This window comes from Phocoena phocoena, chromosome 8, assembly GCF_963924675.1.
Source record: "Phocoena phocoena chromosome 8, mPhoPho1.1, whole genome shotgun sequence".
NCBI classification, from domain to species: Eukaryota; Metazoa; Chordata; class Mammalia; order Artiodactyla; family Phocoenidae; genus Phocoena; species Phocoena phocoena.
Window position 1 is genome coordinate 35,483,778 of NC_089226.1, and position 24,368 is coordinate 35,508,145.

The window sequence follows — 24,368 nt, forward strand, 5'->3', positions numbered from 1 at the left end:
GACAATAGACAAGTTATATTACCTAATTGCATTATCAGAAAGACAGCTGACTTCTCTTTTTTGTAATAAGGGGTTTTACCCCTCTTCTAGTAAATAGCAGGCCTTGTGTAAGATGTTCTGTCGAATAAATGGAAAAGAAAAAAAAATCTATGAGATATTGGATCACATTCATTGTATCACTTAGTAAATGGTAAACAATTTATAAACAATATATCAGACAATAGTTTTATTAAACATATAAATAAAACCTGTAAATCTATATTTTCCAAGAAAAAGCTACAAATTTCATATATAATGTATATTATTTTTCTAATATCTTATATATATATACACTATTTTTTATATATCTCACAGTGAACGCCTACAACCAAAATGTGCATTCCTTAAACTTGGCACTGTGCACAGAGGTCCCTTCCGGAGCATGCATTTGACAGCAGGATGGTTTACTCTCACATGGTGCTCAAGGTTCTACTGTGGTTTCATCATGATGTTTATTACGTGAGACCTGCTCACCAATGGCAGAGTCATTTTATTTCCTTACTATTACTGGGTTTGAATGGGTTATTTTTCCCGTTGAGTCTTCTTTAAATTATGTTAAATTCAATTAGTTTGTTTACCAAATATCACTTTTTACATTAATCACATTTACTACTGAATGCCTCAACGGATAGCCTTTTATTCATTATTAAGGACAGCCTTTTATTCAGCATTAAGACTGGGAGCTATAAACTCCTGTGATATTACTATCATAACAGTATCTCTAGCAACGATACTTCTACCCAGTAATGATCCTGGGATATATAATAAAAATGTACTGCACATTTTTAAAAAAATTGTCTTCAGTTCTGAAGATGGCTTCTACAACTGCTCATTTATAAGCATAAAGTAAAACCTTCTGTAATTTATTGAAATTCTCATTTCCTAATAAAATCTATATATACAGATACAACTATATTAATTTACTCAGGTAATAGATTTCATGGGACCAAATTAAGAACATGTTCCCACAGATCAGGAAAGAACGTACCATTTTAAGTTAGCTTTGAGAACTAAATGTGATAATGCATAAAACGTTTTTAGTATGGGACCAGGCACATATTAGTCAACAAGTATTATTTCTGTGCTGTTTTGATAGAAGATAGCTATTACAGCTAATGTTTAATAAAGACAGTTTCTAACTTTAAACTGAAGGATTTACATAACATAAGGGAAATGTTATTCTTGGATTAAAATTCCAGATTTTAAACGGGATTTAATAGGATGCAGCCTGGATATAGTGAGCATTCTTTAGCACTTCAAAATAATGGCTAATACTTATTTGGTGCTTACTGTATGCTAGGTACTGTTTCGTGTGCTTTGTACACGACCTAATCTCAACAACATTCTTAAGAGATAAGTATTACTACCTACTTACAGGTGAGGATACTGAAGCACAAAGCTATTAAATAACTTCACCTATAGATTACTAAGTGGCAAGGCTGTTTTTGCACCCAGGCACCTAGTTTGTTCACCTTGTTTCTCTTTATTATTATAACATTGATAATAGGGAGATTACTTTGAAATTTCCCTGTAACAGTTTCATTACATTGTCATTATTATCTTTCTATCTTGGGATTAACACTTTGTAGGGGGACTTGCTTTGCTTTTCTCCAGCTGTGCCACTCCGCTGAAGGAAAAGATTTTGGTAACCAAGAAGAATTATCTGCGTAGAATCTGTATCCATTATTCCCTGCTCTAGATCACACTAGACTACCTGTCTCCAGGGCCTTATGTGCCTCTTACTTAAGTCCATCTCTTTGGGCAGACTGGTATGCATACCTGTAGACCTGAAGGGTAGCCAAGATTTAGGGAAGGTGAAGGGTGTTTGGAAACGTGGGCTGGAATGTCCACCAATGTGCACAAAGCCCCTTGTGGTATAGAGAGGAAATGGCCAGGCTGACAATCAGGGTAGGGCCCTGAAGTCAGCTTCCTCCAGACTCCATGATTTTGTATCAAACTTCAAGGAGTATAAAAATTCCAAATTCCAGTATATGTATAACTGAATCACTTTGCTATACACCTGAAACTAACACAACATTGTTAATCAACTATGCTCCAATATAAAATAAAAATTTATAAAAAAGAAAGAAAATAGTAGATATGACTTGAAGATATGATAGATGGGAATCACAATGAAATATAAATGGAATACAATGGAGCAGAAAAATGAAATATTGAAAACACATGTAATGATTAAAAACAGAAAAGCCCGTAATAAAGTAAAATCTTAAAAAACGTAAAAAATAAAGAAAAAATATGTTTATCAATATTTAAGAAAAAAATTCCAAATTCACAACTGATTTCTCAGGACTTATAAAGAGATATTTATCAAATTGAAGAATAGAAGTTCATTAGCTTAGTTTAAAACTTTTAAGTATTTACACATGATAATGGACACATGGACCAATAAATATGTTCTTTTCCCAGACTCACAAATATTAGGGGAGGGCCTGATTTTCAAGCATGCAGTTATATTTCATGTACAATATCTCATAACAGGATTTGATTGTTACTTCATATTCTTTACCTACTAGGTATAAGAAAGACTTATTTTCTCTGCAGTGAATATTAATATAATTAATGCTTTAAGAGAGAGTATAGCACATGATAGAAATTTACTTCATGTTGTTTATTGAATAACTGGTAGACTATTTTTAGAGACATTAAAACAATTCTCTCACATTGTCTCATTTATCATCAGAATATCCATGAGTTCAGATAGTCATACAAAAAATAGAAAAGAGGACAACTTACTCTGGATCGCATTCAGAATCAATGTTAGAAATCTCTAGACACTCAGATTTTTAGTTAATATTGCCTAACTTAATTCTAATGTCTTTTCTGTCTTTAAACTGAGATTGCCTTAATTTTATCATGGGAAAAAGTGGTGTCAGTAGAAAAACATGAATGTGAATAATACTTGGTATTAGGAAATTATTAATATTCAGTCAATGCCATATAGAAAATTGAGCTTTTTCTGGTTAAAGACACTAAAAAATTAAATGTCAACAATATTTTAGCTACTTTCTAAGACAGCACTATCTTTCTAGGCTATTTTCATATACATCCAATGACCATTCCTTAATTACAAGGCATTATACTTTTTTACTATGCTTTAAGTATATCACACCTGATCTTTGATAATCCAACTTCTAATTATTCTAATATGATAAAATAATGAAATTTAAAAGTTAATTCCCATGGCACCTTGATTTTATTCCTCTAGTGCTTAGCAACATTCTAGGAAATGAACTTTGCAAATATTGTTTAAAAAACACTTATTTCCCAACTTCTTTCCTACAATGTATTCTCCATTCTCCAATCAAGGATAGGAAAGGCTTTAGACAAATTAATTCGGGGTCCACAGAGATACCACTATTGAAGAACGGAAGGTGTACGGCTGAAATGGTTTGGGGGGCCTGACAACAAAGAACGCTAGGTGGATCTTGAGAAATTTAAATTAAATTTTAAATGTTTGAGAAGGAATCACAGTCCCTTGGAGTTATGGCAGCACACTAATGAGATCAATGGAAACGCTAATTCCTCAACTAAAGAACTGTGCATTAAATAGCTATCCCAGACTGCATCTGTGTTCATTCACCTCTTCATTTATTTAATAAGTATTTTATCAAGTGCCCACTATATTCCAGACAATGTACTAATGCAAAATACACAAAATAAAATTTGAACCCTTACAGAGTTTCAAAAACGAAAATGTGCTATTTATCAAATAAATACTCAAATAATTATATAATCTCATAATTTAATAAATGTTGCAAAAGGAACCATTTTGCTAAAAAAGAAAATTAAGAGACAGATGGTTGCCTTTTTGAGGAAGTGATACTCTAGATATAAATGGTAAGGAGTATTCAGGTAAAGAAAGAGGAAGGAACACTTCAGGCCAAGGAACAGTATGCAGAGGCAGTGAGATGGAAAACATGCTGGCATATCTCCATATGCCAACAGCTATTTGCATTGTTTCCATGAAATCATCATTACAAAACTAGGCTTGTGCCATGCCAGATTAGACACTTTTAGTCTACAAAAAAACTCAAATAAGTATTATTGATTCAGGCATCAAAATTAAATTATGGTCCTTAAACATGTAATAAATAGCACTGTGTACGCTGCCCATAACTATCACCAGGTTCTTTCTATGTGTGCTAAAAACTTAAAGATTAAGGGATACTATTTATTGATACTATGCTATTTATTATTCTAGCAAATTTAAATAACAAAATCTAAACTTCATTTCATGGGTGTAATCATACTGAAATGAAAGAACATGGTAGGATTTGTGTGTCCTTCAACAAGCATTTGCTGAGCGTCTTATGTGTTTGGTGATGGGAATAAAGACTAGTAAAATGATCTTCATTGAATTGAGAGGAAGAGAGGTAAGGTATGCCAACAAATGAGTCTGAAGGAGAAGGGAAGTGTGAAAGGACATATAAGGTAGTAGCTTGAGCAAAAGCAGGGCAAGAAGGAAGATTACTTTTATTTTTAAGACTGGACCAGCCTGCATATGTTTTAGGATGAAAGAAAGCTAGTGAAGTGGAGAGACTGAAGGTACTAGAGAGATGGCAAAAACCTGAGGGGTGGAGACCCAAGAGAAGGAAAAAATGATTGAATAAAAGCAGATGTGGAAACGAAAGTTTTGAAAAGGTAAAATTCGCAGGTAAGTTTTGAAATAATAAAATGAAATAATAAAAATGTTCAGAGATGGTTTGTGATAGTAAATACCTACTCCATCAAAGTTAAGGTCATGTTCTGAAAATTCAAGGCCATCATAGTCTATCATACTCAGTTTGTGTCCTCACTGAATAAATGAGAAATGAGGAATAGAGATTTCTAGATTTGAGTAGACTGGTTCAAGTTAAAACAAAATTACATTTCTTCCTCTTTATAGCTTTGGTTTACATCTCCTAAGTAGGTTATTATTATTATCATTAATATTACTATTATTATCTGGAAGAGCATTAATTAAATTTTGCAGTTTTGTTGTTTAATTTTATAATGAGCCCTAAAATTATGACTAAAGAAATGTTAATGCTAATATTTTGGATTTGTGACAGCTTTTTCTTCTTTTAACATAAAAGGTAGTTGAAAGCATATACAATATTTCTCTACATGCATCAGCAAAACCATTTATATACTGGATATTGTGAGGTTTTGCTTTATGCATAAAAAGTTCAGAGTAAACTTGATACACTGTTAATATTTAAATATGTGTTTGTGCCATCCACATGTCAACTTGCATTGCACATAGTAAACAGCAAATAAACACAGGCTGAACTGAAGGGTACCCATTTTTTACTTTTATTTTTGCATGATCTCTTAACATTTCTTTTATTTTTCTTGGGTATTTTGCTTTGAATTTTTACAGCTTCAGGTTTTTAAAACTTAAATTATGTGGAAAGAAATGTAGTTAACTGGTAAATATAAAGCCTGAGAATAATGGTGTCAAATATTATCAAACACCAGTATTATACTCATTAATCAGGCAAGTACAATATTTATTCATGTATACTAGAATGTATTTAATGTACATAATTATTTTTATGATAAACCTTTGCTACAAGAGTTTTTTCCAATACTAATAATTTAAGTCATGTCTCCAGTCTTTGAGAGTTTTCACAATATTTGGGAAAAAAAACAACCTATATAAATATAAAAACAAGTAAAATGGTTTTGGTTCTAATCATTAAATTATATTTTCTTATTTTTGTTTTAAAATTTACAGACATTTGTGTCATATTTAATCATCTTTTGCGTTTTCCTCCAGTAACTGCCCCCCTCTAATTGGCACCTTGGTAACAGTGGTCCAAAGTGTCCAAATTCTTATCCCTCTGCTACTGAATAAAGACCTGCTGGGGAATTGTTTTTATCAAATTGATTTTATGCCCAAATGAAGGATGAACTCCCCCCAACCCCCCTTCCATCCTAAAAAAATTCTAAGCCTAAAATTACCGAACAAATTAAAATGGGTATATGCTATTTGAGGTTTGGGGGTGTTTCTTTTGTTTTTTTTCTGATACTCTGACATGCTATACCATTTTTTTAATGTAAAAATCTCTGAAATTTTTCATAGATGTTTAGGAATGTCAAGGAACATTCCTTTTAAATGTTTGATAGGGCACTGCTGATTACCCCAGGCCATCTATTTCTCAGCACTAGGACCACAGAAGGTAATACCACAATTGGTTTCTTTTCTGCTTTTGGATTCAGTGCTCAGCAGCAAGCATACACACTCATTCGTCTTCTCCCTTGTTAAGCAAGTGCCCACTACTCTGCAAAATCACAGAGATGAGAAGGTAGTTTTAGTTGTGCACACTGGAATGTTTGTGACTTAAGCTAGCGTCTTGTGTTGTACACTTGTAAACACTCTATTTTTCCCTGATCTCAGAAAGGAGTCTTGGTCTTCTATTCGATTTCTACTGTGTTTGCTCTTGAGGCAGAGAGAATACAATGAACAGCAGCTTGGCTTTTCTGAGTTTGTCTAGTGATGGAAAAAATAAGAATGTAGATCCTTACACAGTTCAATAGTATTTCCTGTTGATGATACAGAGCTCTTGTTCAGAGGGAACTCGTTCAAAGAATGGAATCTTAAGATAAAGAAGAAAGAAGCACAGGGAATAAAGGAGATAACAGCACCCCCAGACTTAAATAGTCAGTGATCTGAAAAGCTGAGAAACACCTTTAGTCTTGTTGTGATCTATGACCTTATGACATTGAGTTTATGGACTCAATTTTTAATTGTTATCAAAATGTATACCAGAATGAGGGAAACATTATTTTTATGGATAAGATAATTATGTTTTATTTAAAATAGACCCCAAAAGAGATATCTATGACAAAAATTTAATTATATTGAAAAGATACAGGAAATGCCTTTTCAGTTTTCAGTTAATTGTTTATTATTCTTTTGATAACTTTGCTGTCTGATAGATATGTACCACATGTTACCAGGTTGCTAATTTGTTGAACTGGAAAAGAATTCTATGATAAGTAGAACTCAGAATTAAGTTTATAATTTATTTTACTTACAGATAGGACATTTTACTTACTGCTACTTGAGCTTTGATTCAATGGTGAAATTCAAACAATGTATGATACATTTTTCATTATAAAACTTTTCCTATGTAGTATCGTACAGTGAGGTGTGAAATAGTATATATACTTCTTGATTTCTTTGTGCTAAGAAGTTTTAACTTTGTGGGACTGATTCACATTTATAAATGATATATAAAATGAAAAATATCTGCCCATGTTTCAGAAGTGCTAACATAAGTATTGGTCTACTGCCCAATGTTTTTATAACAAGCAATGTTACATGTTTTGTAATGAGCCATGCAGATGTAACAAAATCCAGAGATTCAATGGATCTTGAAATTTAAATAAAATTTTTAAAAATGTTTAAAAACCTTCAGCACAAATTCTTCAAGGATATACAAGTTTGGTTTCTTCACTACAATTAGGAAAAGACCACTTGGACAAATAATGAATTTTACTGACTTTGTCAGGTCAAGTACCAAACCCAAACTTATACAGAGGTATAGTAAGAACACTGGCTGAGAGTTCATTCTGTGTTATACTATACTAAATGTAATTGCTTCTTACGCAGTATTTCTCAATAGTGGCATCTTCAAAGCATTGTTATTTAGAGAATTATGTTAGGACAACATTAAACAAACATTTCACTTGTTCACAATACACGAAGTAGTTTATAAAAATGTTCAAAATATGTTCCTATCTTTAAAGCAGCTTGTGATCTCCTGGTAGGAAAAGTAGTTTTGCATGAAGATATCCGGAAGCATCATTTTTGGCAGAAGTAATAATGTCAGCAAAAGTATAGAGACAGGAAATGTAATGACAGGTTTTGGTGTAGGTTGTGGCTCAATCTACAATGTGTACATTGGTGTAGCTGCAGAGGAGCCTTTAAATGGTTTCTAAAGGACAGTTATGGAGCTCCTTGACATACTGGCATACTGAGAGTCTGAAATGTGTTCTTCAAACAGTAAGAACCAATAGAACTTTCAAAGCAAAGAAATGGCATGACAAGACTTGAATCTTTGAAAGATTATTCCATCAGAAAGATTGACATATTGGAGAATAGAGGAAGATAAACCAGACTGGAGATGTTAATCCAGTGAAAGATGCCTTGAACCAGTGCTGGGTGAATGTTATTTGCAAGGCTGGTTTGAAAATGAGAGGGATCATTTATTTGTCCAAGAATGTTCCTTTGCTTGAAGCCCTTTCCAGTCTACCCAAGTAGAATTGTCTCCTCCTCATTTTAACTCCACTGGATCTTTTACACACAGCAGAGGGGGAAGGGAAAAGAATGCTATTTATAAATATCTCTGGCGTTTCACAGACGTGCATTTTATTTCTTCAAAAATTTGGCAATGCCCCAAAGCATTTTTAATTGACTTCTTGCTGCCATGTGTTTCTTGGTTTCAGTTAATACGTAAAGAGAATAAGAAAAAGATCAACTCAGTAGACTTAAACTGGGGAAGGGCAAGAACCGCAGGTTAAAATGTTTTATTAAATATATAAAATGTTTAAAATATTAGGCATAAATTAAAACAAAAATATGATACTTTTTTCATCTATCCACTGGGTGTAGAATAAGGAGTTTCATAATACACTGTACTGGCTACAGTGTGGAGAGACAGACATCCTAATACATTTTGGTTAAAGTACTAATTGGAACCATCCCTGTGGAGGGCAATTCAGCAGTAAAACCAACATTTTAAATGCACATTCTCACTGACCTAGCAACTCTACTTCTAGATCTACTCACACTTATGTAAAATTGCATATATAAGAATTTTCATTACATATTTATTAGTATTTGCATATAAAATAAATTGACAAACAATTTTAAGACAAGAATTATTTATATAAATTATGGTATATCTTTATTACAGAGTAAAGTATTCAAAAATTATATACTTTTTTGAATTGTAATGTAGACAACCAAAATTATTTTAAGAAAGAAAAGATATACTGTAACAATTTCATAACGGATGTACATACAAAGTCCTGTTGAGGACGGCTGCTTCTGAGAGGAACTAGAAGACATTTTAGGGCTTTTACTATATTCTTTTTATACCACTCATTGTCAATTCCGCCATGTTAGGAAAAAAAGAGATGACAACAACAGTGTTCACTCTCCAGATTCTGACTTGTGAGAGCTGCTTTACCATGCAGTGGCCAGGCTGATAACACACCCAATGGAGCTGATCATTTGTATTCTATCATAAAGTATCTCAGGATCATATTTAAAGTAATTCTTGGATAGCACTCCACTCTTTATCAATGAAGGACTAGAAAAAACTGTAAGTATTTGTTGTTACTGGAAAGTAATTCCTCTACAAAACAATGTCTTTTTAAGTTAATCCTTAATATGATGTTTCTATTATTTTTACCTAGGGAAAAAAGATTAATAAGAAGATGTATCTATTTGCATTTGTGTTTTCTTTTTTCCTCTTGAAAAACTTGAATTACCCTAGTGTGTTTGTTTGAAATGAAAGGATAAAAGAACCTAATGATAGAGTAATTTCTTCAGATAAAAAAGAAATTGATCTCAGACCATTTATCTAAATATTGGCTAAAGGCAAACACTAACCAAGTAAAGATTAACATTTGGAAAAGGTAGTTAATTTGAAAATAAATCAAGATAGTTGTCTTAACATTTAAGCATCTATTAAAGTTGTAATATGTAGAAGACATCTGATCATGCAGAATATCTGAGGAGAAAAATAAGAATGAGAACAAGAACACAATCATTTCTTTCTTCTAAGTTAGTATTAATCAGAACAACTATATAATATATTTTAATAGATGGCATTTCGATATTCAGTCTGGGAAAATCAACCATGTATTTATATCTAAAGCCTATTATCTTATAAGACAACTACATGTAAAAAAGATAAAGAGACACTTTTGTTTCAGGTGAAATATCAACTCCAGGTATTTTTAAAAGTATCTCATGATATGAATACTTAGTTAATCACATCCTCATTGAACAGTGTAAAACTGCTTTCTATCAGCTCCCTCTCCTGTCTGCTTTGTAGCTTTCTCCACCTTTCTTTTTCTCTCTGTCTCCAATATTTCCAGACCCAGCATAGTCTTACCACACTTTTTTGAAAGAGACTATTTTTTGTGAGATTTGTTTCTTCCATTTTTTTCTAATGTATCAAATCTTCTGCAATAATAAAATGATCTATATATATTGGAGGAAGTTGTTGATTGGTTGTACAGATACAAAGCATATACATATTTAAAGCAGCATATTAATCATAAAAGTATGTTGATAATAACTCTTATTGTCAGAGTAGCCAAGCCGAAAAAGGTAATATATCGAATATTACTTGTAGAAAAATGTATCTGTAAAATGTTTCAAACTGAAATCTTTTTATTTTTACTATTAAATCTAATGACAATTCACAATTTAAAAGACGTCCGCTATTTGTTTTAATGAATTAGCAGTAAATTAACATTTAATGATTGTAGCATGAGCCACTCTCACAATTTTTTTAATTAACAAGAACATAATAAAAATGGAAGAAGAAAATAATTGGGGGAACTTATTATTTTCAAATGAATATTTCCTATACCATTTTGCAGTCACATGGGATTCAAAAACAATATTTGAAACATGTCCCTCTCCTACCAAAATAGAATCTATGCTCTAAATAATTTTGTAGAGGGACATTAAAGACTTCTTTTTTTCAGGCAAATCAAAATACAATAAAATAAAAAAGACCCAAATCAAGTAATCTCTTTAAATATGTGTAAGTAAAATTAAGACAATGAAAAGAAAAGAAAGCACCTATGAACAAATTTACAAGATTGTGCCAAGAAATTACATGTGTTTCCTCATACTTGGAAAATTGGAATGATTGTACCCATGTATATTTATACAAAATTCAAATGATTTTTCTGCCTTTAAATCTTTCTTGAACCTAAGTAAAAAATGAGATTTTTGTAAGTAACTAGACCTAAAGGTATAAAGAAAATGATTTTGCCTCCTGGATCTACAGTCTCATTTCCTTCTTAAAAAAAAAAAAAAAAAAAAAAGTGAGGTAGTAGTCAGTATCATTCTTTTACAGGAAAAGAAATGGAATCTTAGAAAGGTTACCGTTTTGCTCAGGGAACCAAAAGGAAGCTGTTGAGCCAGAATCAAGCATGGGTGTAACAAGTGCATGTTCTTTCCATGGCCTCCCGATATGCCAGGAACATGATCTCTTGTCTCATTATCTCTGTTTGGTGGAATCTATCCTAAACTCACCTGTCCACACCTACAATTCTGTTTCAATTTTCCTCTTCATCAAAACCTCACATCATACACAGCCAATGAATTACAGTTGATCAAAACCGAAAAGAAATCCTTTACTTTCATTGATTTCACCTCCCTTGCTTGAGAGATTAATAAACTGAGGAAGTGACTTGTCCACGTCACAGTAAGGCAAAAAACTGGGGCTGAACCTCATCATTTTTTTTTTAATATTGGCTATATTCCCTGTGTTGTACAATATATCCTTGTAGCTTATTTTATTTATTTATTTAATTATTTATTTTTGGCTGCGTTTGGTCTTCGTTGCTGCACATGGGCTTTCTCTAGTTGCAGTGAGTGGGGGCTACTCTTTGTTGCGGTGAACAGGCTTCTCACTGTGGTGGCTTCTCTTGTTGCGAAGCCAGGGCGTGGGCTTCAGTAGTTGTGCCTCGTGGGCTCTAGAGCGCAGGCTCAGCAGTTGTGGCGCACGGGCTTAGCTGCTCCCCGGCATATGGAATCTTCCCAGACCAGGGCTTGAACCCGTGCCCCCTGCATTGGCAGGTGGATTCTTAACCACTGCACCACCAGGGAAGCCCTGAACCTCATCTAATCTTAAAATAAATGGTTAACATCTTGCTTTCAACAAAATCCCAATTCTTCAATTGTCTCCCAGAATCCTTTACATTTCCTCATTTGACATATATTAACTTTTTTGCATTACAAAGAGTTCTTTCTTTATATTAATTAACCTTTCTACTTCCTTCCAAACATCCACCTCATTTCTGCCTCTCTTCTCACCAACTGAAAAAGAGTCTTTGTCAATCCGTAACTGAAACTTCCTTCAAGTCCTAGTGTTACTCATTTTATCTGGAAAGTCAGCTTAATCCATCCCCACAAAGACCATTTCTGTTCCTCCAAGGTCTTTAGAATTATATGACCAATATCTCAAAAGCTATGCTTACTAGTACATTTTCTTGAGCTTCTTATTAAATTGTGTTGTGACAATTTTCCACCTCTCCATTGTCAGGGATCAAACCTCTTACTTCCTTTGGATCCCCAAAAGTAAGTAGTACTGTAAACACTAATTTTGTGAGAAATACCTGTCCAAATAAATTACTCAGATAAAGAAGAAGATACACAGAATAATCTTTAAAGGATCATGGTCTATACATCTCAATATCACTTTCCACAGTTAGAACAGCATTGCATCTCATATAAAAACAGAATATTTTGGTAGACAGGTAATTCAAGCTTATATGTTAGAATAGGAATTGAAGTAAAATCAAAATTTCTTCCCAGACTTATGTTTTTGATGTTTCTAACACTGTCATTTTTTTTGTCATTGAAAAGTAGGTTTTTTCTTTTATATTATCACAACTGCATGACATTTACTATCCTAATTTTGAATGTAAGGAAAGGTTAAGTAATGTTTCTAAAATTACACAGCTAACAAATTGTAGAGCCAGGACTTAACCCTAAAATTCAAAGACCAAATCCCCTAATCCATACTGCCTCTTTATATTAGATATATTACTATAATTATCAAAGTGATATTTATTACCTGCTCTGTTACTACTATGACTACTACTATCTGGAAGAGACTGTGTAAACAAAGCTTCACAGCTTCACAGTTAATCCACCCCTGTAAAATAAGTATCACCAGCACCAGCACCATAAATATCCCATACTTAATAACTGAAAGAATTCAAGTTTATTTATAACAACATATAAGAATTGCATATTTTCACAGCATCTAAGCCATGTTCGTTTTACCATAAATTTGTCTATATCATCAAGAGACTAGATGGGTCTAAGATACTAAAGTTAGCACTATAATGAGATGTAGAAAAATAACAACATTCACTTGAAATGGTTGGGTGAATCTTGGAAGAAAAAGTACTTCAAAATAATTTAGGTAGTAGGAAGTAAATGCAGCAATTAGCGAAAGAACGCTAGCATGAAATAGTCTATGCGGGAAAGTCTCAGTAGGAGTAAACTAACAGCCGTCTCCAAAAGGAGAAGTATTGAAAATTTACATCTTAGCTGTATATACTATATAACTGCACATTTCACACTGAATTGTATTCACCCTATGTGCTTATTTCCTCCACCAGCCCATGAACTACTTATTGCCCTTTATATTCTTACTTAACTATAACTGCCCACTATAGACCATTTGAGTGAGTGAAATAATGTAGAAATTGCTTTCAATGTGAAAATAATTACATTTTTTAAATTTTACTCACTGAGGTATATACCACCAAGACCACATTAGGGAATGAAAAACAAACAAATACAGTCATAAGTTTTCAAACACATTTATGGTAAATTTTCATGAAATCAATTCTGGATCACTTAACTTAAATCTCAAGTAATCACTCTTTCTTACTAAGGTTACTGCTCCTTGAAAATACTGAAAATTTCAAGGTAAGTTGTAGGTGAGTAAATATCTAAAGACAGTAAAAATTCAAAGAACATTAAGGACCATTTATTCTTTGAAGTTGGAGAATATATTTTATATTTTCTACTAGGGTTATTTGAAAAGTTTGGTTATATTCATAGGGTAGAAAAAAACCTCAAATTAGCCATTAATCATTTCAGCCAGTCTTTCACCTCATCTTTAGTACATTAACTTGTCACCTTTAAATACTCAGTATTTAAAGGAAAAGAGAGTCTTAAAATATGAAGTCACCCCATAGGGACATACAAAAAGCTCTTGTCTTTGTCTAATACAACGAAAAGTTTGAGAGAAGACATCTGTAAAAATAATATTATATCAGAAACCCAGCAACATATAATTGCCTTTCCACTGAGTTGCACTGTGCCAATTTTACAGTTTATCATGTTCAGCTTTACAGAAGAAAATTTTTAGCATATTCTCATTCTAAAATAATTTACATCATGTTATTAAAATTAAGCATAGAGGAACTTTGGTTTAGATACAATGATAACTAAATACTATTACAGGCTCAAATTTGCTCTCTGTTTAATTCCTTTATTATTATAACAGTAAAACTAGAATTTATATAAAAGTTGATATTTGAGTTCTAAAATTCAGAGAAATACTGCCTATTTCTAGAGAACTTCTACTTCAATTTCTGCTTTGCATTTTATTAAATGCTAAAATTGTTATAGAACTAAGGAAGCCCATGATTTAAATTTTATCCTAACTTGTCAATTCACAGGAATATTTTCTCCTCACATTTCTCATTGATTTTCTATTTCGTTTAGTGTCACATTAAACATGTATTACTGAAAAAAGCAACTGCCAATACAGAAAAAAAGTATTAACAAAAGAAATGGATAGTCCTTTATAAATATACAGTGGAAAAAATCAATTACATTTCTTTTCCTACTTGGGTTTTCAGGTTTCTTAACTGAAACTGTCAAAAACCTTCTCCCTTTTGACTTAGCTGCTGAGCGCACACTAAGTTCATTGTGAAAAAGTTCACATCTAGCAATTAAGTCGTCTAGACATTCAGTTTTTCGTTAAGAGAATATGAGTATAACTGTTTCCTCTGAGTTAATATAAGTGGATTTTTAGTTTTCTAGTCTTAAAAGACAATGTTTTACAGATAACCAGTGGCAAAAAAATATTACATATACTTATATCCTAATCTTGACTTGAGTAGGTATCAAAATAATTAAGATTTTTACAGCAAGAAAAACGTATAAACTATAAAAATCTCTGACCTAGACATTAAAGAGAACTGGGTTCTAATTCCATCTTTTCCACCAAATGTTAAACATGTCACTTCACCTCTTTTTATCTTTATTACTCTTCACATTAAATAAGTGAAAATACGAGCTCTGTTAAGGCTCCCCCCAACACTAAATGGTATTGTCACCTTTTTTCTAAGCGTCCTAATAATTTATTTATCAAAAATAACTCATGTGATTTGTGCTTATATTTAATGACATGCTTACTTAAGCATCAGAAACTCTCATTCACTAGCTTACACACTGTCATTAGAATAATGGCACTGAAAGAGGAAGAGTGTCAAATTATGAAGTTTAAGGTATCAATTAATAAAAGATATAACTTTTGAATTTCTTATCTTAAATATACACAAAATTGACAAAATTAATCATCACTAACAAATAGTTTTATTAATTTTTTAACATGAGACTATATTAAGCTAGTCTATATCTTTTAGATAAGAATATAAAGAGGAAAGTTTCAAAATAACAAAATAAGACAAAATCTTTCTAGAAAACAAGAATTCTTTTTAAAATTCCTACTGTAACCTGTATTTTCCAATTAATATTCATCTTCATCATCAGGGATTTCATATTATTCTGTCATTTTAGGGGCTATAAAGTACAATAGGATCTTATCAAATACTGTATCATTTAAAACTCAATTCTTGTATAAAACTGAAATGGGAGAACTTAGGATAATTAAAATTAAACTCTTTGTTATCTTTACTTTCAGAAAATTTTGTTCTTTAATACATATAAACATGAAATTAAATATATGAGAAAACAAAGATGAAAGTTCATATACTTAAAAGTAAATTTTTCACCAAATAAATGTACCATTTCTCTACTAGTTATCTCCTAAACACAAACTACTGCAACTAGTGAAATATTTGTGAAAATACAATAAGAATCTTGCTTATGACTCTAGACATTATAACTATAATTACCCTATTATGAAATCTCTCTCAGTAAGAGCCCCTTAATTTTTTTTAGCCTCATGATGAATGTTTCTGCCAATATTATGACTATCAAGAGAAAGAGAATTTCAGTCTACCTTTTATCACCTAACGGATCAGCAAAATTTCTCTTCCTAAACTCCATATGCTATAATTACTTTACTGGATCATAATGGAAAATGAGATGATTTCCTTCTTGAGCATTTAGTAGCTAGAAGAATGATAAGGATCAGATTCTTATTCCCCCTCATAAAATGTTTATGCATATAATTACACTTTTCCAGTCAACAGTCACAAACAAGAGTTTTTGATCACTCAGATGAATGAAATACGTTCATCTTCCTCCTTGTCCCATATACAATTGTTCAAATTTTGGATAACGTTCAAATTAGCCACTTTAACCCTTAAGCAGGTCTATATTTTAGAGTAAAGACACAAACTATAAAGGTATGTTTGTGGGGAAGCTTATACAAATACCTTAATACTTTGTTTCCTATCAAAATTTCAACTTTTTTGGTTTATACAAGTGAATATAAGAAATATTTGGAACCATGACTGGAGTAAGAGTAACTGTGCAAGTCCTACCAGATCTTTTAAGAGAAGTCCACTTGTTAAAAATAAATAAAAAGTGGTATCCACAGGGAAGCAAGTTATTTAGGTCATTATGGATTTTTAAGGGACCACTGAGAAAATGAGAAGAAAAATCAGTTCTGCAACTGTGTTGTTAAATGCATTCAATAAAACATTTTTGGAATTGTTTAAAAATGACAGTGATCACAAGGAATTCCAGCTCAAGAAACACATGGTAAAATAACATGACCGTACTTTCTAAAGTTTCTCACAAATGAAAAATCACACTACTTTATATTAGATTAAGAAGTGGTGGATTCATTGATTTTTTGATTTCCACAAAAAGGACAGAACTTTGATTTATTTTTCAGAATTACTTTATTGCCTATTTCTGGAGTTCCATTTCCCTGTACTAGAGAAAAGAAGAGTTTTGCTGTCAGAGTTTGGCTGACTCTTAAGTCTTATAAGCTCATGTTTCCACTGAAACATTTAAGAAGTCTATAAGGTCAAAAATACAACATGTGATACTCTGTAATATGAAATTAAAGACTGTGTTTTAACTTAAGGGGTTGATAAGGATGAAAATGCTCAATATTTAGCTTATACACATATTTACAGCAGGTAAAACATAAATGAAGTTAAATACATAGTCATATCAAGTTCATGGGAAATAATTTAATACCACCACACGACTTAAAAAAATTTAATATCTTCCTAAAAAGTATATATATAATAAAGCCATTTAAAAAATTATTCTCATATCCACTGTATCAGTGCAACACTACCAAATTTGTTTTATTCATTTTCATGAAAATAATTAACAAAAAAACTGTTCAAAGTATCTGGGAAGAATATAAACTGATAATATTCCATTTATCACAACTTTTCTAATGTTATACACTTGTATATCAAAAAAAATGGTAGAGGAGAAATTAATTGAAAGGGTCTGGGTAGAGATATGAGGTATTGTTCGTAATCCTTTTTAATCCTAAATCTTAAGTGTTACATAGCTTTTATATACTTCATTACTTTTTAAATGCACCAGTCTCTAATGCAGAGCTATTGATCACAAATGCTCAAAAACAGACCTCTCAAAGATTCTACCGCTTTGAGCTTCCGACCAGCCTCTTTCCTGCTATAAAGTGCTAAGAAGTTCATGTAACATATAAGTACAGCCTTGTAACACTAATTTAAAATATCTTGTCAGAAATACAAACCTCTCTTACTTTATGTTTGTATCTTCAGTAATAAGAAATGAATAAATCTGAGCTCTTGAAGTCAGAATTTTGAGAAACCAAATTATATAAATGTATGGGTCTATTTAAATTAAGAGAAATAAATTTCTGACCTCTTAGTAAACACATTTTTAAAACATATTTAAAAAAAGAGACAATTCAAAGACTACAGGTAAGTAAAATATGTGTGGTAGGATGGATTCAGCATATCACACTATATTTTAAGCATCTTGGCCTCATCAAATTCCTAAATTAGTTTTTAATGGATGGGGAACAGTAAACTCTGCTATAAAACTTTGTCTTAGCCAATCGAACTTAAATATAGTTAAATCAACTTTAACCTATTACAGCCATCCAGACAAGTTTTCACTTTTTTAAACTGCATAAAATTATATCTTTGTTTTAGCTAGAAGTAAGACAAACTCCCAAAATGACTTGGCTAGCATAGCATGCCCTTACTTTCTCCATCTAGATAGCCCTCTATCCTTTACTGACACCCTCTGGTCCTGATCACTAAGTCAGTTTTGACATTAAACCACACTCCAACCTCTTCCCTGAAATATAAATATATAAAGAAATATATATTAACCAGACCTGGTCCATTTTTAATAGATAGTGTTACTTAATAGGACATATAAGATTAAACTTTCACAAGAAACTAATTTTAATTATTTTAAAAAATAAACATAGCTTATGTGTACATTCAAGGTGTGATTTTTCATCTTCCTAACTTAATAAAGATTTCAGACCACCTAATAGTTGAAGTATTGCTCACTTTGGGAAACACTAAGGTATTTCAGCAATCTACTTAAAAATCCCACGACTGTAGCTTTTCAGATGTATTTTCAAATGCATCCTCCCATGCATGTGCCTCAGAATTTACAGGCAAAATCTGGCATTTAGTTAATCTATTGGGGTAATGTTCTTTTTTCTAACTTTTGAGAATTCAAACTTTCTATCAGTTGTATATGGAATCAAAGATAAATCAAAATGAACAGTTTTTCCTCCTTATTTTTTAGTTTTCAGAAGTTTTAAATAAGAACAATTTAAAAGCTCAATTTAAAAACACTGGCACTTACGTTGTAACAAGCATTTCACTGATTTTTTTGTTTTCAAATATGCTTTAATACCATCTCACCACACTCCAGCTAAGTTACTTTTCTATTTTGTTTTTTATGTCACATTTCCTTTTTTAACTTTTAACTTTGAATTTTGTTCTTTGTTTCCTTCACTAGCCTTACTTGGTCTTCGTAACATCTTTTATTTTTTAATCATTTGTTTTATGTAATGTATTGTTGCATAGTCATATTGTTTATTTCCACTTGAATCAAAGGAACATATACCTGTCAAGTTTGAGACTCAATATACTGGTCCACATAAAACTTATAATAATTTGAATATGAAGTAGGAAAATATGCCAAGAAACATATGTGAGTGGCTTAAAACTGATTACAGGCACTTTGAAAATAATTATTACCTAATCATTACTAATTATTTTATGTTTAGGGTCATGATATTAATCACGATGAACTCTTTTAAGCTTGCTGTGATAGTCATAAGTTATTTTGGCAGTCCTGTTGTAGTTCAACAGTAATCAAAAATACCTCTTAATTTTAAAATTTGATCACTATTTATTTGTTTGTAGTTTTTAATGCTAGTATCCTAATGTACATCTCTTTCTTTCATCCTTATTTCCAGCTAAAATTGAGAATCAAGGTAGAAGTTTGCCATCTCTATATGATTTTATCTTTTAAATTAAGAATAAAACCTTGATGAACTGAACACAGGTAAGGCACTTCACATACAACAGTTTAAAAGTTTTTTTTTTTTGCTTCCAAACCTGTACTTTAATTAGCACATTGATTACATTTTTCATGAGAGGTTATGAAATGTAAAAATAAAATAATTCTAAAATAAATAAGGGATTTGTGTCTTTTCAAAATAAAGTTAATTAAAACAACATTTTTGAGGTTGTACACTATGTTCATATATATGCAAATTAATATCCTCTCCCATTTTTTAATAAAAAACTCAATAAGGGTGTCTAAACATATTTTTATTATCTTTTAAAAAATCTGTCACATTCCTACACAACACTGAGAAAACACCTCACCATAACGCAAGATACTGTTTTTTCAGTCTCTCGAACTTTGTAGAACTCCACTTATAGAGCATCCCTACTGAATTTAACAAGTTGTTGCACTGCCAAACGCCCAGTTATCTGGGCTCTATTCTCACAAACACACTCCACTGTCAGAAGACATACATCCAGTAGCTGAGAAAGACATCCTGTTTTTTTAACATTTAGTAGAAAAATTCTTACCCTCTCCTCGCATCTGTCACCTTACAGTTTAGCTGTAGGAATTGTTTACTCTCATTCTGGATGACATTATAAGACAACACAAATAGGTTATATTTAGTCTTGCCTCAACTTTTCTGACCTGAAATCCCAGCAGAGAAAAATAACATGTTTGATTAAAAACAACAACAAGAAGCAGCTTTATATGACAGTTTTTAAATTCTGGCAACACGGCAAGAAAGGATGGCTTTGCAGAAGCGAGCGTGTCACAAACTGTCAGCGCCTGGGAGACCAAGTGCACAATCACAGACAGCAGTCACCGGCGAAGGAATGCCAGCCACTTACCAAGCAGACGCCAGACTCCCCTGTCCTTCGTTCGTGACTCTCAATTCCCGTCTCCCATCCTCCTGCCCGTCGGCACAGTTCAAATGGAGCAGTTGCTCGGGTCTTCCCCAGCCTGTGGCAGAAGACAACTGCCGAGTTTTTAATCCTTCAGAGGGAATCCTCCACCTCGCCCGGCAGCTCCCTGAGGAGGGGACCCAGGTAACGCATCCTTCCCGCCGGGCGCTTTCAGTGCACTTTAGAGGCCGCCTCCTCGTAGTCACGCTCTCCAGCTCCGTAGTTGGTTATATTCGGAAGTAGGTGCGGCGCCTCCTGTCGCTGGAGCGTTTGGGGCCCGAGCGTTCCGGCCAATGCGTCAGCGCGGCCCGCGCGCCGCGCCTCTGACTGGCTATGCGGCCCCGCGCGGCCCGCGCCCCTCCCCGCCCCGGCCCCCGCCCCACCGCCGCCTGCGCCTCCCCGCCGCCAGGCTTCAGTTAGTGCATCCCGGGGCGTGTAGGTCCCTTTGCCTCTAGAAGGGTTTTCTCTGAGTCTCTGCGCGCCTCGCTAGTCTGCTGCTATTTCCCTCCGCGCCTAACTCCGGATCCCGCCCCGCCCCCGTTTTCTGACCCGCAACATTCCCGAATTTCAATCACAGATTCTAGCGCAGACACGACGGCGACAGACCGCACGGGGCATCTCGGATGAGTCCCTTGCCCTCTCGCCGGCTGCCGTCTCTCTTCTCTACGATTCCCAGAGTCAGGCGCCTTTACCTCCCGTGGCAGCACCGACTGCTGCGTTCCCTGAGGTTTGCTCGAGAGTGGACTTTCCCACTTTGGAGAATTTCCTCAGGTCCTGCCTTGGAAGCACTTGTCTTTGTTTATACACTTGCGAGTTTTATCTCTGGACTGTTAGACTCACTGTTTTTATTTCTCCTTGATTCCCCGCCCGCCCCAGGGTCACTTCTAAATAAGCTAAGGAAATAGTCGGCTTAGCCTCAGACTGCAGCCCCTTTCTTTTCTGAATTTTTATATCGTAATGGATGTAATTGGAAACAACACAGGTAGTAAATCCACAGTGTGGCAGCTTTAGTGCCATTGTTCAGCCAGTCCTCCTTCTTTTCCTCTCTCTGAGTCCTTCTCTAATTCTCTCCATTCCTTTGATGTAATTGTTTGTTAAATTATGTTACATTTCTTTTGCAATATATTTCCATAGATCATGGAGTTAGCACCCATCCCTAATGGGAAGGCAATCCCACAGACTGTTTGCTATTTCTGTACGTCCATCTCTGAAACTGTGTGAGAGCCTCAGGTCACACCTGCTGCCGGCTGGTGTGCGCTTTTCATGTGTGTTTGAGTCCAGCCTGACCCTGCACTGAGGATGATTCTTCTGCTCACTTAATCCCCCGTTGGGGTCTCACTGGATCTAATTGGCAAGGAGAGTACAGTGCCATGCAGCCTGTAGCTGGAAGCCTTCCTACCACTAGCTCTGTGTTCTTGATTTTCCAGCTTTTCTGGTAATTAAAATTAGTCTTTTTCATGTTTCTTGGTTTCTTTTCATTCATCCACACATGTTGTACAAACAGCCAGTCTCTGCTTTTAATGGCTACCCTCAGGATCTGGGCTGATTTCTTGTCCCATAGCAAAGACAAATTGTGTGCTCACATTTAATGCTTCTCTACCCTTCCGTACTTTTTATTTTCTTTTTCCCACTTTCCAGTAATTACGTTATTTTCTTTATGTGCTAACTGAGGGACTGTTGCTGAGATTCGACTTCTCTGGGCTTTTTCTCTGCTTCGCTGGCTCCACTCCAGCATCAGGCTGTTGGTTCACAGAGAGAATCACCAGGACTTTTATAACCTCTTTAAATATATCACAAAATAGATTGAAAGTCTAAGAGCTTAAAGTATTTTTTTAATTGTGCAATGGGGTTTTTGTCTTTAAATGTTTATTATAACTGAGCACATTTAGCCTTGGGATACAGAGGTTGAACTTGCTTACAGTTTGCTTCACTTCCTAGAACACCTTTATATTACATGTGATTTGATAATTGACATTTGAGTCATTCTCTCCTGTAGTTCATGTATTTTCTTTCAACTCGTGTTGTTTTAGAAAGGATTTAAATTGGCTTTCAGAATTTTTTTCAATTAAAAAATTAATCAAAAATGTAGGTCAGTCACATCAAGACATAGGGTAAAGTGGTAGTATAGTAGGAGAGATATACCAGGAATAAGCCAGGAATGAGGTTTAGAGAGAAAATTTCATTTACATTTTGTTAGAAATGGCCTTCAGTTTGCTTTGAAGATAGTAGGCAATGTAAAGAAGGAAACACTAACAGTCACATGATTCATGGTACCCTCCCACAATTAACATGAACAAAGAAATTTATGTTTTAAATAATATAGATGGATTAAATATTTCTCCTTTTTTAATAAAATATTCTTTATAAAGGCTTATGATGTTTTTGACTTTTTATAAAGGAAGTGATATTATTACAAGAATTGGGCAGAAACATATTTGTGAAACAAAGAGATGATGTAATAGCACTTTTCCTTTTGAGAGCATCTGATAATTTAGAGGGAAAGAAAGGAAAGGATGAATCTGGTTAATTTCTGTTATTTCAAATTTAGAATGTTAACTTCAATCATGAAGGGTCACTGGGTCATATGGACACATTTCATCAAGACAGGATGTGTGACTATATTTATTTTCATTTCTTTTATAATTTATACTGTTCCATTTAATAATATTAGACAATTCTATATTCTATATTAATACTATATATTCTACATTAACATCCACATATGTGTTGTATGTGGATATATTAGTCTTTTTGACTTATACATCTTCCTGAAAAGTTTGGAATTTTGCTATGATGTAGTTTATCTTTGTGCTGCATGTTGTTAAATTGTTGTGTTTGGAAAGTGAGGGCTGTATGGATCATGTTCACCTTGGTATCTTATCATATCCACAGGGTTCAAGTATACGCAGTTCAACATTTGAAATTAAAAAAATGCATTAAGTGGAAAGCAGAAAAAAATTTCCTTGTAGGAGGTCTGCCAAGAAGAAACTAACTCATGTTTTTCAAGCCTTCTCGCATGCATCATAACTAAGATTTTCTCTTATTCTCATGTGAAAATGGGATTTTAAAATATTGTCCTGACTTACAATTGTAATTAAAAGACATGAGTATTCATTCCCTCTTATAAAATGCTAATGCTGTTTACTTTGAAAAGTCATTATTAAAAGTTCTTATGTTTCTATTTCAGAATGTTACTGACATTTTTAAAATAACCAGCTCATAGTCTTCCCTGATAAAATAGCATTTGAATGTTAAATCAATTAAATTACTGTTTAAGTGGTTTAGTGGGTCATTTTCTCCATACTATGGTTAGGGTACCTGGATCTAGCTGTCATGTTGCTTATCTGAGCTTGTTGTCTTTGTGTAAATGTCTTAATCTCTTTATCTCCTGGTCTCCAGTGGGCAAGTGAGCAGATGCAGCACATCTGTAGCAGTTGAGTTGCCTCTAAGCTTTTGTCTTATTTGTGTTACAGATTTTTTTCTTTAAATCATGCCCTCTTTTTTCTCTCCTTTCATATGACTCAGAGTTCTAGGTTCTTGTTAAAAGAACATAACTAAGGTTATATCCCAACAAATTGTACCATAAAACATAGGGAAACACAGAGCAATACTCTATTCAAGTTCAGTCCTTTTTCTTGGATCACCTTCTTTGCTTAATAAAGCCACTTTCAGCATTTGCATATTCTGTTTTGATGTGTTAGTCCTCTATACTCTGTTAAAAAGAATAGTGAGGGACTTCCCTGGTGGTCCAGTGGTAAAGAATCCACCTTCCAATGCAGGGGACATCTGTTCGATCCCTGGTTGGGGAACCAAAATCCCCCATGCCCCAGGGCAACTAAGCCCACATACCACAACTACTGAGCCCGTGTGCCACAAACTACAGAGCCCAT

The 24,368-nt window shown here is 33.5% G+C and overlaps 1 protein-coding gene across 1 annotated transcript in view; it reads right to left on the reverse strand.

Annotated features, from left to right (window-relative positions):
* The window catches only part of CNTN5 (contactin 5), a 1,437,259-nt gene extending 1,416,496 nt beyond the window's left edge, over positions 1-20,763 (reverse strand). The window contains exon 1 of the mRNA XM_065881340.1: positions 20,425-20,763. The gene's annotated coding sequence lies outside the window, so the exon portion shown is untranslated. The remainder of the gene's footprint in view (positions 1-20,424) is intronic.
* Positions 20,764-24,368: the final 3,605 nt, after the last annotated feature.